The 16,178-nt window shown below is 36.3% G+C and overlaps 1 protein-coding gene across 1 annotated transcript in view; it reads right to left on the reverse strand.

Annotated features, from left to right (window-relative positions):
- The window catches only part of GABBR2 (gamma-aminobutyric acid type B receptor subunit 2), a 449,900-nt gene that overhangs the window by 328,295 nt on the left and 105,427 nt on the right, over positions 1–16,178 (reverse strand). The window lies entirely within an intron of this gene.

Genomic DNA, 16,178 nt, shown 5'->3' on the forward strand with positions numbered 1-16,178 from the left:
TTATGGCTCTAGATATTTGAAGTATATTTCTATCTAAAACATTAGATACACGTAAGGTATTGGTGTATACAGTTTGTAACCTCCAACCAGAATCTTAAGGCATTTGTCCCTGAAGGAAATATGTTTTCAAACTTTTATGCCATAAATTGTTAAGAATCTACATCCTTATTCAAGAGAATGAATATATAAACTAACAGATAACCCCAGAAATTAATAAATATTGCCAAACATCAGTATTTTAATTTTGCTCAATTTCATCCACTTAAAACTATTTTATAAACACCTCAATATCTGCATGTTGTGTCACACTTTTATAGTGTCAAACTTTATATGTGTTACCATCAAAGTAAATAGAGATACTGCCATTAAAAAAACAAAAACAAACAAACAAACAAACAACAACAACAACAAAATCTGTTGGTTTTTTTTTAAGTGTTTGGTTATATAGACTCAGAGTACAGGAACTAGAAATTGGCACACCAAGGTGTCTTCCAAATACCTTCTCTAAACTTGCTTAAAGAAAGCTTAGATAACATTACAATTATTTTTAATGTATGAAATATCAGAGCTTGCATTTCTAGACTGTACATAACTATAATAGCTAGAAGATTTTTAGTACATGTAGAGTACTTCCTTATGACGTCATGACTCTTTCTGCTGCATGTTTTAATAAAATAGTGAACAGTGTGATCACAAAATTAAGGTAGTGAAGGATCACTCTATTGATTTTGTAAAAGATTTTTCTGAAGTTCTGAAGAGTGTCTGTAATTAATCCCTAAATTTCATAATAGCCTCCTGCTTTGAACACTTTTTAAAAGAAGGTTTCCCTTGCTAAATGAAAACATTCTCAAAGTCACTTGTTCCATTCAGGCAGATAATTTGACTGCTTTCTCCTGAATCAACTCAAAAGAATACACAATCTTCTACATGGACGTAAGCTCAGGCACATAAAATCTTTCATCTTACACTGAATAAAACTTAAAGCTGACAAGATCAGTCACATACATATCTCCAGGAGATATACTTAATCCCTACATATATTGTCTAAAATCTCTAAAAATATGCCCTAAGCTATAATCAAGAAAGCAGGTATTTTTTGTTCTGTCCTTACTGCATGTTTATATTGTACAAGTTAATTTGAAGGAGTACGGTGAGTAAAGAGACAATGCTAAATGAAATGATGTTTCACAATATCTAAAAATTAAATATAGCAAAATGCAACTTGTGAAAGCTAGGCCCCAGAAGCGTGCCCTTAGACTCCTTATATCATCAACTGGAAAGGAGGTGGTGGAAAGCACATAAAATAATGAGTTCTATGTAGGCCACTCTGAAATAATACCTCCTACTTATTTCCTTGGAAACTGTAACAAAGAGGACAGTAACACCATTTGATAAATCAAATTCTCAGCTACAAAACACTATTTTTCAACATAGTCTTAACCATTTACTATGCATATTCACCAGCAACAAACTAGGCCTCTATATTTAGTGGTGTATTTAGTGGTGTAACAACTCTGCATGGTCATCCAGAACACAGCTTGACTTTCACATTGCTGTAACCTCTGCCACCAATTCCGTGCATTCACACCATTGTTTGGTCTCCAGGAGCATTCAACAAATGTTGATGCATGTCAGTAGGTGCAATTTTTTCCACGTGGAGGAATTCAATGTCACACCTTTGCTCTATCCACATTTCCACGTCAGATGCCATTCTGTCAAATTGCCCCTCTGCTGCTATCAGTCACATGGTGACAAAATGAAACAGGATATTGGTGGGAAGGTTCAACTTCTGCCGCTATACCACCATCTGCCCATGATGTTGTAAGGCCAACACAATAAAATAGGAGGCACTGCTTTCAGAGCAGCTCTTGTATGTGTTTACCCATATGCTAAACTGTGCATATCCGTACCTCACTGCCAAGCAACACTTCTAAAAGCTTTGTGTGACCAGAAAAACTGAGTCTGTAAAGTACAGTGACTGCAGTCAACTCAAGTGAGATTTTATAGGAGTAACTGTAAAATGTCAATTTTCTGTGCTCTGACTGCATTAATCCAATAGTCAAAAGTACCAGCATCTCCTTACCATTTAATCTGCTGGAAATTCCTTAAAGAAATACCATGCCTTCTAATAGCAGAAAAAGACCTTATTAAGTAATAGCAATCTGCATTGGCTAGAGTTGGTCTCAGTAGCATTCACAAAAGCAGATTTATACATATCCAGCAAATGGAGCCAATTGAGACAAAATGGAGCTGACTTGTGTATTTAGGCATTTGTAAAAGCAGGCAAAAACTCCATGAAGGGGATTTCTTTTTTTTTTTACAATCAGTGTTCTGGTCTTCCATGTGCAATCCTGGCTTAAACCCTCTGTAGAAGCACACATCTTACACTGTACTAAGCCTATAAAGCTGACAAAACATCTTTGAAGAAATTTCTCCAGATGGCTATTAGATTGCAGAGCAGGAAATAAATAAATAAATAAATAAAGTAATAAATAAAGATTTGGCTAATAACTTTTCATTTTGTTCATTACAGCCACTTCTTCAGAAGCCAATTGTGATTATAAAATTAGAACTGGAATTTTATGTATGGCGATTAAGCAGAACAAGCAGTTGCAGCACGATGAAAGAAAGACATGGTTTCAAAAATACCTGGCAAATACTCATACTCAGAGAGCACCACTTTTTTTTTTTTTTCTTCAGAATTATGGAATACATAGTGAGGCACTTCAGCTCATTGTACAACATACAGGGAGAGTTAAGTGCATTAGGATGGGCCTCAAACACAGCTGGCATGCTGGGGTTAGGTGTTTAGGGCCAGAGCAATGAGTCATTCCAAGAGGAATACATCTGAAATCCACCCTCAGGGCTCAGGCAACAGACTTTGTAGTTTCATTCTCTCAGGGTCCCAAGTGTGTTCTGAAAATGCCTGCACTTCACTCTTCTCCAGTAAACATGGAATGTGGCTATACTTGTTTTTCCATTCTAATGTTGGTTAAAGCACCCAAAGAGAAGTGGAAATTCATCCCTTCTCTTCATTGACACTGACAGTCACACATAGCATAGTTTTGTCAATAAACTAAACCAAATAATATATAATAATAATAATAAACCAAATAAGAAGCCAACAAAGTGCCATTTTCAATCACCAGACATTATTTCCACCAAGCTAAGAGCTAAGGTAGGACATTTAAGGATAATACTCCATACTTCAGATATTTTTGAAAAGGCAAAAGTTTCTCCCTCAAAGTCCAACAGCAAAGGAAGTGAAAAAACAATAATCATTATGACAATTCAGAGAAGTGACATCTGTTTGGATCTCACTTGAAATATTTGAATAATGACTGTAGAAATTATGGCCTGAAATACTGGCTTGAGCAGTATTAGCTGGGATTGCATTCCTTCTGACAGGGCCAAGTAAGCCATGTAGGTCACTTCCACTCTTCAGAAATGTGTGAACTCTGACAACAAGTTTATGAGATGAATGCTTGAACTGTGCCTCAAGATGTGTATATATATTGGCAGTCAGCAAAACTAATGTTCTATGTGGCATGTCTGATGCTCTGTGGAATTTCTGTGATCCACATTTCATTTTTCACCTACGGAGCTGAGGCAATAATGTTATACTTGAGGGTGAAGTTTTCCTTCTGGGAACATGTCTCAGGAACTTGGACTTTTAAGCAACAAATTTGAACAGGATTTACACAGTCCCTTGGACATACAGCTAAGACTTCCAGAATAACATTGTCAGTCCAAATATCCTCAGTCAACATGAACCACCAGATTTACCACATAGTACTTTTTCCCCCTTATAGCTACATTAAGGACATACTAATACATGTGAACTCATTTGTAGGTTGGAAATGCAAGGTGTCTTTGCAAGGCAAAATGTATATTATAAAACCATCTGCAGAGTGGTAGATGTTTGAGCAACAACATTTAAAGTTTCCTTTTCTGGTTCACATAACCAGTTGAGCCATTGAACTAACTATGAAATTATGCCCTGACGGTTCATCTGCAGGAACAAACATGAACTTTTAGAAATAAAAGTAAATGCTTACTGTTCAAAGCAACAGACTGCAAGCCATGACTAATTGGCAACTCTTTGCTTTATAAGTCCTCCTAGCAGTGCCTGTAGCAAGGGGAAACTAAAAAGAATAAGGCTAAAAGCAAGAACAAACGGCTGAATATTTGTGTAAAGATTGTTAGGGAGTTTGTCTTACATTCTAATTATTCAAACAAAAAACACCAAAAACCAAACAACCTTCCTTTAAGAAAAATGTAAGTAGCAGAACTATAAATCACTTACGGTCTAACCACCAGGGAAGTCAAAGTAGCAAAAGCACATTTGTTGTAATGGAAGACTTATGCTATAATTGGAGGCATGTCTCATGCAACCTTGAGTACGATCTCTGAAAAGAATGACTCTGTGATAATTGCAGTTGTAAAAAGAAGAGTAGCTTGAGGTCTTGATCAGTAAAGGTGGATGTGTCAGAAAGGGAAAGTCAGGGTCTCATGGTTGCACCTTTCTGTCCTTTCCTCTAAAAATAGGGAAAAAAAACCAAAACATCTGCATTTTCTCTTTTCTCCCCAAGCTACAAACAACAAAGACAGGAGTTTATCACATTGTCAGGAAGACGTCCAAAAGCAGGGACAAAATCACATTGGTCAGAAGAGTTTTTACATTGTCAATCCAAATAACTCTTCACTGATGCTAATGTTATCATTGTTAATCATTATCAGATTGACAACTGCAGCGTTACTGAATTTTAGTAGCTAAGATGCAACTATTTGAAAAGAATGCATGAAAGTCACTGGTTAAAAAATTCATCTCTTTAAGTTTGCTTATAGACAAATTTCATACAAAGCAATTTGATTCCAAAGAATTCTGATCTCTAGCATCAATATCCACAAATAAACATACAGGCTTATTACATAAAAGCAAGCTATTGGATCCATCCTTCTCTTTCTGATTTACAAATCAGATTCTGTTTTCTCCTCATAAGCAAGTAGAATAACACAGGGGAAGGTGAAGAATGAAAATAACTGGAAAGCAAAAATCACAGGGAAAAAAAAATTCCAAAGCAGCCGCAAATGAAGCACCCAGAAAGGCAATTCAGTCACATTTCTGAGTTAATTTTGATACAGTGCAAGAAAAGCAACCACATTTATCTGAAACATAACACTGCCCAATCAGCAATAAGCTGAGCCATCAGAAGAAATGAAGACAGTTTTAGATAATTCTAAATACATGTGTGTACATATATACACACAGCTGTGAGAATCAGCACCAATCTTAGTCTTCTTACCTTTCTTTATTTGCTTTTCATTTTGTTAACAAGAGCTAAATATAATACTGATAATCACTACTGCTTGCTCAGTCACTCTGATTTGCACAGTTGGATTTAGAGCCTTCAAATCAGAATCAATAAAAAACTGCTTACCTAAACAAGTCTTGGGATTGATTGTTTAAATTAAACAATAGGCATTTAGGAAAATAATTTACTTAGCATGATTATACCTGTATAGCAAATATAGATAAGAAGATATTATGAATGATGCAAATCTATCCTACTGTGAGAACTAACCTTTTCCTTGATAACTACAGATACTCTTAAAGAGAATAGTGGATCCATTCTGGGAGTTTGTTTACAAATGCAAAAGCCCAGCATCCAGATTTGGTTTCTAATAGTTAACAGCTTTAAATTGAGTCTGTCACAGCTCTTTTACAAGCTCTTCTTTTCCAAATGGTTACGACTAATAACTTTCTTGCTAACTTTTAAAGAACAAATGAAATCTTTCTTTATGTCAACATGGCAAAGTTTAATAAGAAATACAGCTCTCAAGCACTTCTTCATGCGATAATTTAGACCACCCAATTGGAGATCTTTCACTCCCTAGTCATATATTTTCTTGTTTCATCATCTGAATTTTGAAGGATTAGAACAAATTCAGAAACTGTGCCATTAATCTTCTTACTTTTGGGAAGCAAGCTGACATAATGAATCCACGCCTTGATACACATTGTGCCCTCAAAACAGCTTAATTATAAGTAGACAGAGAAATGCTCTAGCTTAGGGTTGTACCATAAAGTAAACAAAGCTCTTAGTGGTTATAAGGCCAATTCTTCTGTAGCTTATTAATCAGCCTGTGATTTGCTGTACATTGGATAACATATTGTCTAATGAACCTGAGCAAAATACAGAAAGATGAGAACGACAAGTCACTGAATAAATGCTTTTCTTTGTCTTTGAGAATTAAGAACAGAACAGTTTAAAGGGCTCTGAAATCTCAGGCTACTCATTTCATAAAAATGAATAACACTTAGGCAAGACAAGAAATCCAAGTAACTCTGGATTTGGAACTCCAGTTAGGAACTACAACACAGATAGTCAGGAGGAGCTACTCAAAGATAGCTAACAAAGATATAGAGTCTTCAGGGGAGAAAAAACCAAAATGCTTGCAAACAGTTACTTAAAATATCTACAGTTGAGAGTTCTGAATTTGATAACAAGGTAAAAGAAAATGCCTTATTAAAAGTCCATGCTGAAGAGCTGTGTAATGTATTCCTGTTACTAGTGTAATCCTGGGACCAAACCTTCATATTCCAACTATGGGTTACTTAAGTAGCAATTTCATATGCTGAGATTGGGGGGGGGGCTTTTAAGATGCCAGGATCATATCTATTTTTCCTGATTACATGATTCCATTTTTGGTTTCTGTGATAATTAAGGCTAAAGAAAATAAATGCATTTCCAAATCACAATAGTTTCAGTTAAAACTTTTTTTATCCCTTTTTCTTCATAGGCCTCATTTACTGCTTGTTGGGTTAAAATGCAGCAGATGCCAGGCAAAAGCAGACAGCAAGATGTAAAATGTCTCAGGAAGTGCTCTAAAGGTATGGAACGCTGAGGATACCAAGAATTAAAACAGATGCCATACTCGTTGTAATGCAGATGAATTATACATTAGGAGCATTACACTGCACTTGAGAATTCAAGCCTTTCAAAGTTTCTATTGTAAGAGGATTTGTACTTTAGATGTTACTTTTCTATAAACATATAAGCAATTTATTACTTCTTCAATGGAACGTAATTAAGCTTTTCCTGTTTTTAAGGGCCAATAAAGATTTCATTTCAATTTCAAAATTATGTGAAGCCACTCTTTAGTGGAACTTCTTGGTTTATGACTTTGTTCTTCAGTCCATACCCAGGAATTGCTGCTGCTGAGTTTTTATGAATTATGCTATCCCTCAAAATAAATAAATAAGTAACTGCTGCCATGCAATAGCATTCAGGAGAAAGTAGGTTAATTTACCACATGACAAAGTTTTCCCTGTCTTCAAATAGAATAGTAACAAGAAAATAAAAGAAATGAAGAGAATGAAATGGAGATACGTATTTAACATAGTGGGAGTCAGTATGAAGCAACAAATTTTATCACACCAGTTTTGACTTGATATAGCAAAAGCATAGAAAGCAATCCATGGGCTTTCCCAGGTGGCTACTAAGAAGCAAATCAACAAGCTAGTCTTGTAAAACTCACCCAAAGCTACGTTCCAGAAACAAAGCAGTCACTAGGCATGGCGCCTAGTTGGCGCCATTTGGTTGATAACCAAAGTTATCAACTCATGCTTTACAAAAAACCTAGGTTTGGTGAAAATTATCAGAAGGGCCATATTTAGTAGGTGATCAGCAGTGACAGAAGCTAGAAACTAAGTTTCTGGAATATTTGAAATGTTGCAGTAATTAGAGAATAACACAATTCTTGGATTAAATTAATATAGATGGTCAAGAAACAACTGAAGTGTCAAAGTTATTATATATTCAGTTAAGTGAGATAGTTTATAGATAAATTATCATTATACACTGAAAAGCAGAAGAATCACATACAGATAAACAACCAACAGTTACGATCTGACCTTCCTAAACTAGCTTTCAGATAAGAAATATACAAACAAGATTAATGTAAAGCCAGACACAGAAAAATGCAAAGGTGAGCTCAAAATTCAAAAGTTGCCATTGCCACAAAACCATGATAATTCTCTCACTCAACAGTGAGAGACTAAGCCAGGTTTGTGGGTCATAATGTAATAAAGGAAATAGGATTAAAGAATCAAAAGGTGACAGGGTTGACCGAACTGAAAACAGAGTTAAAGATTATCATTAATAGGATGCTACTGTCACGCAGGCATGTGCCCACAAATCATACATTATTTCCCAGAGGAAGTCGGCAAGAGAATTGTGATGAACAAGAAGGAAATGTAACAGAAATACTGTCCAGCGTGTTGGACCATACAGGAAACAGAAATTAGACAATAAATTAAAAAAGCACCATAAAAATAAAATAGATCTGAACAATAAATCAGCATATATCACTACAGTAAAGATGGCAAAATACAAACCCATTTCCCCAAAAAGCAAACATTAGGTCTGTCCATTGAATCAGGGCAGGAAGAAGTAGAGATGTAACCAAACCAAATATCTAGTCAGAACCACCGCCAGAAAAAAAAGCAGCACACAGTAATAAGCCAAGATTGAGGAGACATGAAAGAAAACCTTTTTGTTGAAACTGAAAGAAATTGCTGCAGTAGCTGTGAAGGACAATACTGAAATATTTCTGTAATTGAGCAAGATACTACCCGGTGAGTCCACACTAGATGAAGGGCTGTGGAAGTTGAAGGAGAAGAGATTTCAACTGTAACTGGAAACAAAGAAAACTAAACAGAAGACCAGTGATGAGGCAAGACTTTGATAAAAATTAAGTGGATTAAAAAAACAATAAATATACACATTATATTCTATAATAATATATGATTACATTGAATGTTTATAATATATTACCTCACTGTTTAATTGAACACCACTAAAACATAAGATTTAATGTTCGTAAAAACATCAGTGTTTGTTTGTTAAGTTGGGAGTATGTGCTTGTTGCTTTTTTCCTCTTCTTCAAGAGGCTGAATAGATTCAAGGAAAGGGGTAACTATTCCCCAGCTGCTAGCATCTGGCAGTAAGGATTTTGTGGTAAACTGGCAACAAAGATGAAGCATTTCCAGATCTGGGGAGAAACACATTAGAAATGTTTTGCTGCTGCAGTTCTAGGCACAGGTTGTCAAAGGGTTAGGCATTTCAGCTGCTGTCTTTGTCAAAGACTTCAGGATCTATTGATCTTAACAGGGAAATCATTGAAGAAAGCAAATAATCTCTCATTTATATATCCCTAAAAACTTCAACTTTACTGTACTTCAATTATTTTATTAAAGTATCTGCTGTGCAGTATGTGAATAACAAAACTGTTCCAAATTTTTTATTGAATTGACATTTAAGACAGCCCATGCTTTTCCTCATGATTTCTTCTGTGTTTTTTCTGCCCAATTCAAAAGTGAAAATGTGACAAAGAAATAAAGTGAACAAAATGAAATAGTAATATAAGATGCATGTATTCTATGTTATTTAGAAATAGTGCTTGGTTCAGGCTTCACGAAATAAGCTAAATGTGAATGCCTTAAACCAAAAATCACCTTAAAAGAAAGCAAAAGGTAAGTTAACTGATTTTGTTTTTCCAGAAACAGATTTCTCAGCAAAAATAAATAGCTAACATTTTTTATCCAGACTTTGGTACAGGAAAATATGCTAGTCTTCTAGACTGCATGAAAATGCAATATTTGTCAAGCATCAAATTTAAATCTTACATAACTATCTTCTAACATTATTTCAGTGAAACGGATTTTAAAAATACATATTAATGCTCCATAATTGAATTCTTTGCAGTTTTTAAACTTTATTCTTTAGGTCATCACACATTCAGTTCACATAACTGATCCAACGCTAAACAAAAGGGAATGAACTGATATGGAAAAACATCTAAGAAGAACAAAAATAATCGAAAAGATATTTTCCCCTTCAGAACATGCAGATCAGAGATAGACAAAACATGCAGATTCACTGCTTGATAGCTCTGACCTAACTCTAGAACTTTCATGAAATAGTTTATTTTACATTTTATATAATAAACTGATCTTGCTGACTTCAGATCAAAGGCAAAATCCAGAGCATATACTGCCACTTGCTGCTTTATTCAACAGCAGAAATACAAGACAAACAAGATGAAAAAGAACAGCTAATCATATTTAAATTAAACGAATACTGGATGGAAGCCAACCTCAAACAAAGAAAGCCAGCTTAAGCCACTTCATCTTGCTGTGAATGACTTTCATACATTTAGGCAGAAGGCAAAAAGTAGATGAAGGAAAGTCCTGACAGATCTGGTGGCGCATGTGCTATAGAGGACGCTTTTTTTTTTTTTTTTTTTTTACCATTCTTCAGTCTGGAAAATTTCAAGAACTTTCAATTTAAAGTGTGTGGATCAAATTTCTGTAATTACCAAAGATCTAATGCTGATATCTCCACTGGAGTACAACTGAAGCACTAAGAATAAGAGTCAGTGATTTTACCACAAAGGCAGAACTTTCACCACGAAGTTAATTCTACTGCTCTTCACTCAGCTCCAGGGCTGCACTGAAACATTTCTCTAAGTTAAATGACAGATACCGAGTGGGATCAAGCAAACCCTCAGCAAGTACACAGAAAAAAACAAGCTGAGTGGCACAGTTGATACAATAGAAGGAAGGGATACCATCCAGAGGGACCCAGACAGACTTGAGAAGTGGGCTCATATGAGCATCATGAGGTTTAACAGGGCCAAGTGCCAACAATTGTACATGAGAATCCTTCTTGCAGAGAAGGATTTGGGGGCCCACGTGCACAAAAGAAAAAAAAAAATTAAAAATAAAAATAAATAAAAATAAAAATAAAAATAAAAATAAAAATAAAAATAAAGGACATAAGCTGCAGTGTGTGTAGTGTGCGCATGCAACTCAGAAAGCCAACTTTAGCCTCAAAAGAAATATGGCCAGCAGGATGAGGGTGCTTACTGTCTTCCCTCAGCCCTCATGAGGACCCATGTGGAATACTGTGTCCTGGGGCCCTCAGTACAGGAATGAGGCAAAGCTGTTGGAGAAGGTCCAGAGGAGGGCCGTTTAGGTGATCAGAGAGCTGGAACACCTCTCCTATGAAGAAAGGCTGAGGCATCTGGGCTTGATCAGCCTAGGGGAGAGAAGGGTCCAGAAAGATCTCATTGTGGCCTTCCCATGCTTGAAGAAAGCCTACAATGAGTATGGACACTGACTTTTTACATGGGCAGATCACAAGAAAAATTAGGGACTGCTTTAAAATAAAGAGGGGAGATTTAGGTATTGAGAGGAAATTTTCTTACTCAGAGTGTAGCAAGGTGCTGGAACACATTGCCCAGAGAAGCTATGTATGCCTCATCCCTGAAGGGATTCAAGGCCAGGTTGGATGGGATCTTAGGAAACCTGATCTAGTGGGCAGTAACCCCACCCATGGCAGGGGTTGGAACTAGATGATCTGTAAAGATTCCTCCAACCTAAGCAATTCTGATTCACGACTAACTTTCTAAGGCTAAATCTGTTCTACCTTGTATATGTGATACCCACAGAGATACAGTCTAATTAGGAGGCATAGTACCTCTGATCTGTTTTAACTCCCCATGTGTTTTCTACCCCAGCAGCAACAGCACAGCTTCAGGGGGGGGCACATCAATAACAGCAAAGTTCCTGCTTGCAGCTTGTATCAAGGGGAGGATTTGCGGAACTAAAAGGTCTCTCTACTTCCAAACGCAGCAGATTCCTTCTCAAATGAGGAGAAACTTCATATGAAACTACCTGAAGGTCAGTCCTGCTGTGTTTTCAACTTGTTCAGGAGCTCCCAGGCATATCTATGATGAAGAAAGCAAAACTTCTGTGTACACAGCTAAATCCCAAAAGCAGGACTAGAATGTCATCAGGTTAGCACCTTACATAATAAGACCTCAGGAGGTATTTTCCCTAGCATGCTTTGCTTGGTAGAAGTACAACAGCAGCAAAGAAAATCTACAAAAATCCCTAAATCCCAGGAGATTGGATAAGAAAGCAAAGGAAGGAGAGAATAAAAAACACAAATAAATTGTGAGCTGTGAAGCCAAAAGCTCCAGTGTTGTGGTGCATTGGGTCATATTCCAATGGGAGACGGGCCTGTTCAAATGGTACTGCCTGTGTCTCATAGATAGAAGGAGCTAATCTTCTTAGCCAAAGACTACTTTAAATGCCCTTTTCATTGCTCAGGCTAATAATACATGGAAATTGTGCAGTGAAGGCAAAAGTAGCAAAAACTCACTGCACTGGAACAAATGTGCCAAGGAACGTGAAGAAAAAAAACAACAACAAAAAAACAGGGTTTTTTTTGGTTTGTTTGTTTTTCAAAAGTTTGAGGCCATACCAGAGTTCCAAGCAACTAGCATGAGGATAGAAAATCCAGACATTAACGAGATGAAATCTGACCCAGTGGTCAGTAAAGACACTTCTAGGCTGACTTGTGTTATGAAGGTGTTAAAAATACTGGTTATAGCCCATATTAACATGTATTTTGATGAGGAAAAGAGACAGCTAGTAAAGTGCAGTTTTGTATAGATACATGCATCCTATACTTCAACATGCACACAAGCACAGCCCAAATCCTGCTTCATAACCTACTGTGCTTTACTTCTCTGCATTGTCTTTCCACTGCTTTTTAAACTGCCTTCTCAGTGTAATCAGTCACATCCCTGTAACAGCAGCTGGACAAGAAACAATGCAGGTCATAGCTGGCTACAAGTTATTTCCATGCTCATGTCATAGACTCTCCTTCATTCAATTGGATCTCTCTCCCTAACAGCTCGGTTAGGCAGAAATATAGAGAGGCTAATAATCTTCCAGATATTTTTTATTAAAACCTGGTTGAAATTGGGCAGCAGTCAGAAATTAAGATGACAACGAAATTACAGAAGCCTTATTTCAGGAGGAAACCAAGGATTAGAAGCATCAGAGATTTTCTTTAATGCCAGTAGTCTTTCTGGTAATTCAGACATAGGATCACGAATGCTTACAGATCTACAGGATAATGAAACAAATCTCAGGGTAGGCTCTATAATACACCACAACATTCAGTTAGAGAATTAAAGGAATTTCCTCTTCTAATATATAAACCTGCCATATTAATATGGGAGACTTTTATTCGCCAGAAGTCTAGCGCACAAAGCAAGCTATACATTGTGATTAGAATACCTACAGCTTTCTTTAAAAACATTCCAACGTGAAATGCTGAATCCAAAACATGGTTTGTCTTGTGAATGTCCTTATGATCGAACCACTGAGCCTGTAGGATATCTACAGGAAGCAGTAACAGTTAAGTCTCTTCCAGAAACAGTGTGTATTTCCTGACTTGACAGAAATAAGAAAAATAGTAAACTGTAAGGGAAAGTATTTATCACAACAGAAGAAAAAGAAAAGTCCCCAAAATTGAGGGGTTCCATAAATTGAGAGATGACCCATTTGGTCAAAATCCTCATCCCAGTTAAATGCTTATGCTAAGATGGCAATTGGGAAATGAAAAGTGACAGAAGGCAATGGAAAAACAAGTGAAACAATCTATACAAATCAGACTCTTTTGACAGAATAAGAAATATACATGGAAATATAAACAGCAGACAGGTTGAAAGGGGAGAGAGCTTGAATTATGAACAATCTTCTTCATTTCATACAACCTGGACACTATCAGGAGTGCATGCTTCAGCATATAAAATAAAAATATATAACTGCTCATTTTCATTTTGCTGCAGATCCAGTTAATGATCCCTCTTCTCACTGCTTAATGGCTTCAAGTACACACAGAAAGGGAATGGGAATGAGTTCTGAAGAATTTTGATATTGAAGTATTCACCCTTCAACAAAGCAAATGCTCCATTTACACTGCCACGCCTTTATGATTCACTGCCAGATGAACAGAATACTATTAACACTTTAAAATCAAAATACCAAATGCTCAAATCAATTGCATGCTGCAGACTAGAGCTGTACAAGCAGTCTCCAGCCTGCATCCAGACCATTGCTCAGCAGAGCACTGTTTACAGGAACACAGGTACAGCTTGTGAAGAAGCTTTCAATTTTCCAGATTTGAGAAGCTAAGGAAATGTGTGGCTGTGCCTCTCCTTCTAAGAAGGTGTGTACAGCAACAGTTTGCAGGTTGCATCACCTTGCATACCTCAGTGAAAGTCATTAAGGATAAGTGTCTGCTGTCTAAAACAACTTGCACTTTCCACAGATACAAAGAGCTTCATTAAAAAATCATTACTTATGTTACAGTAAGATAATTGAATCAGCCAGCAGTTGAAGGCAGCCAATTGAGAACAAAATCTCCTGTTCTGTTGCTGATCATAAGTAAATCAAAATTTGTCAAGGAAAACTACTTTCTGTTTAAATGCAACATGGAAAGAAGACAAAAAGGCACCTTCAGACTGAGACTACCAAAGCTCTGATGGTCTCATCTATTTCACATTGTTGCAGTGAATTCAATATCATTGGTGAAGTAAAAGTCAGAAAAATGTAGTCTTTATCAAGAGAGTTCAGAAAGGAGAGACCAAAGCTATCTTGCAAGAATTTATCTCCATTTCCTTTCTCTTGTCACTATTATAATATTCTTTGAGTTGCAAATGTACCTTCACTTTCAGCACTTTTGTGCTTTTGCCTCTTGTTGCTTGTTTTTGAAGACTTTTTTACTTGAGTGGGGAAAAAGTAGATATGGAAAAAAAAAGAAAAAGAAAAAGAAAAAACACACGGAGGAAAAGCAGACATACAAAAAACTTTTGAATTTGTGTCTAAAAGAAAAGTTTTCCAGGTACAGTTTGGTATCATAATTGCTAACAAAAGTAATTTTTCAGGTGTTATGCTGCTATTCTTTTCTTCCTCATTCGTCCCAGTACTCTCAGTATCATCCTGCATTTCTCTTACAAGAAAGATCCACTTTACTCAATCAGAGGACAACTACATAAATAAATTCAAATGTTCCTGATAGGGTTAAGAGTTCAGTTTTTGTGACCACATGCGCAACAGAAATATGGAGTGGGACATCCAAATACAAATTCTCTAATCCAAAATGCTATGTGACCTTAATCTGTATACACACTTCTCCTAAACTGCAGCATGATATCAACATGGTAACAATTTCACTAAAGTGATTTTGCTGTGATTCCTTGAGGTAATGATTCAAGTTTAATGATGAGAGAACAGTCTTGCGTCTTACCAAGAGGTAAGATTTACCAGAGGGTATTATTTCTCTGGTTTCAACAAATTTCTACTTAGTCTGTCTGTGCAAGTTATATCTTTAATCAAAGGTGTTCATGTTGGAAAATCCAAAGGAATGAAAGGATTTGAACTCTTTCTATGCACTACCTTATAAATGCTATTTCTGCTGATTTGCATATACAAGTATTGCTGTTTCTGTATGACACATCACTTCCACAAACCGCATCTAGTATCATTCCATTGCAGCTGCACCATCCACTGAGCCTCACCACACTAGCCTGCCATGCTCTCATCTGCATTCTTTTGTCATTCAGTCAATCAATATACAAAAACCTGCCATAAAGTGGAACTATGCCATGTGAGGATTGATCCAGTGCCTGTAGGACACTAAGCTCAAGGAGGAGAACGCCTTGATATACTGATACCATTAATAATGTTTAGAACCTAGTCACAGCTGTAGCTGTTAAATACAGAGAAATAGATGCTGTCTGCTAGCAATACTTTATATCATAATACATATATTGACAAATTCAGCCATTTAAAAGCAACTAGAAGCTTTCTAATTGCCTTTATTTATTGACTGAACAACTGCATTAAACAATTGATTTTCAGACGCTAGCAGGCAGAACTTGAGTAAAAATGAAAAAGGATTTAACAAAATGAAATCCCATTTCTTAAAACATCCTACATCATCTGGAGGTTCTATGTGACAAATTTTCAAATAACAGAGCTCAAGCTTTCATTATAGCCCATGGACTAGGCCACTTCTAAGAGAGAATGGCAAATGATAGTTTCAGGCTTTCTTTTCCTTTCCCTGCTTTCCCCTGAGATCTGCTATTATTTTATTTCCACAGTAGAACTGCTATGCTTTTCACATCAGAAAAAAAATAAAATCCTGAAGCATAAAGAAGAAAAAAAAATAATAATAATAATCTGATGTGACAAGCACTGCAAACACAGTTAACAAGTTACTTTAATTATCCTCCTAAGATTTTCCCGTTTG

Source organism: Coturnix japonica, chromosome 2 (genome assembly GCF_001577835.2).
Source record: "Coturnix japonica isolate 7356 chromosome 2, Coturnix japonica 2.1, whole genome shotgun sequence".
Taxonomy (NCBI): Eukaryota; Metazoa; Chordata; class Aves; order Galliformes; family Phasianidae; genus Coturnix; species Coturnix japonica.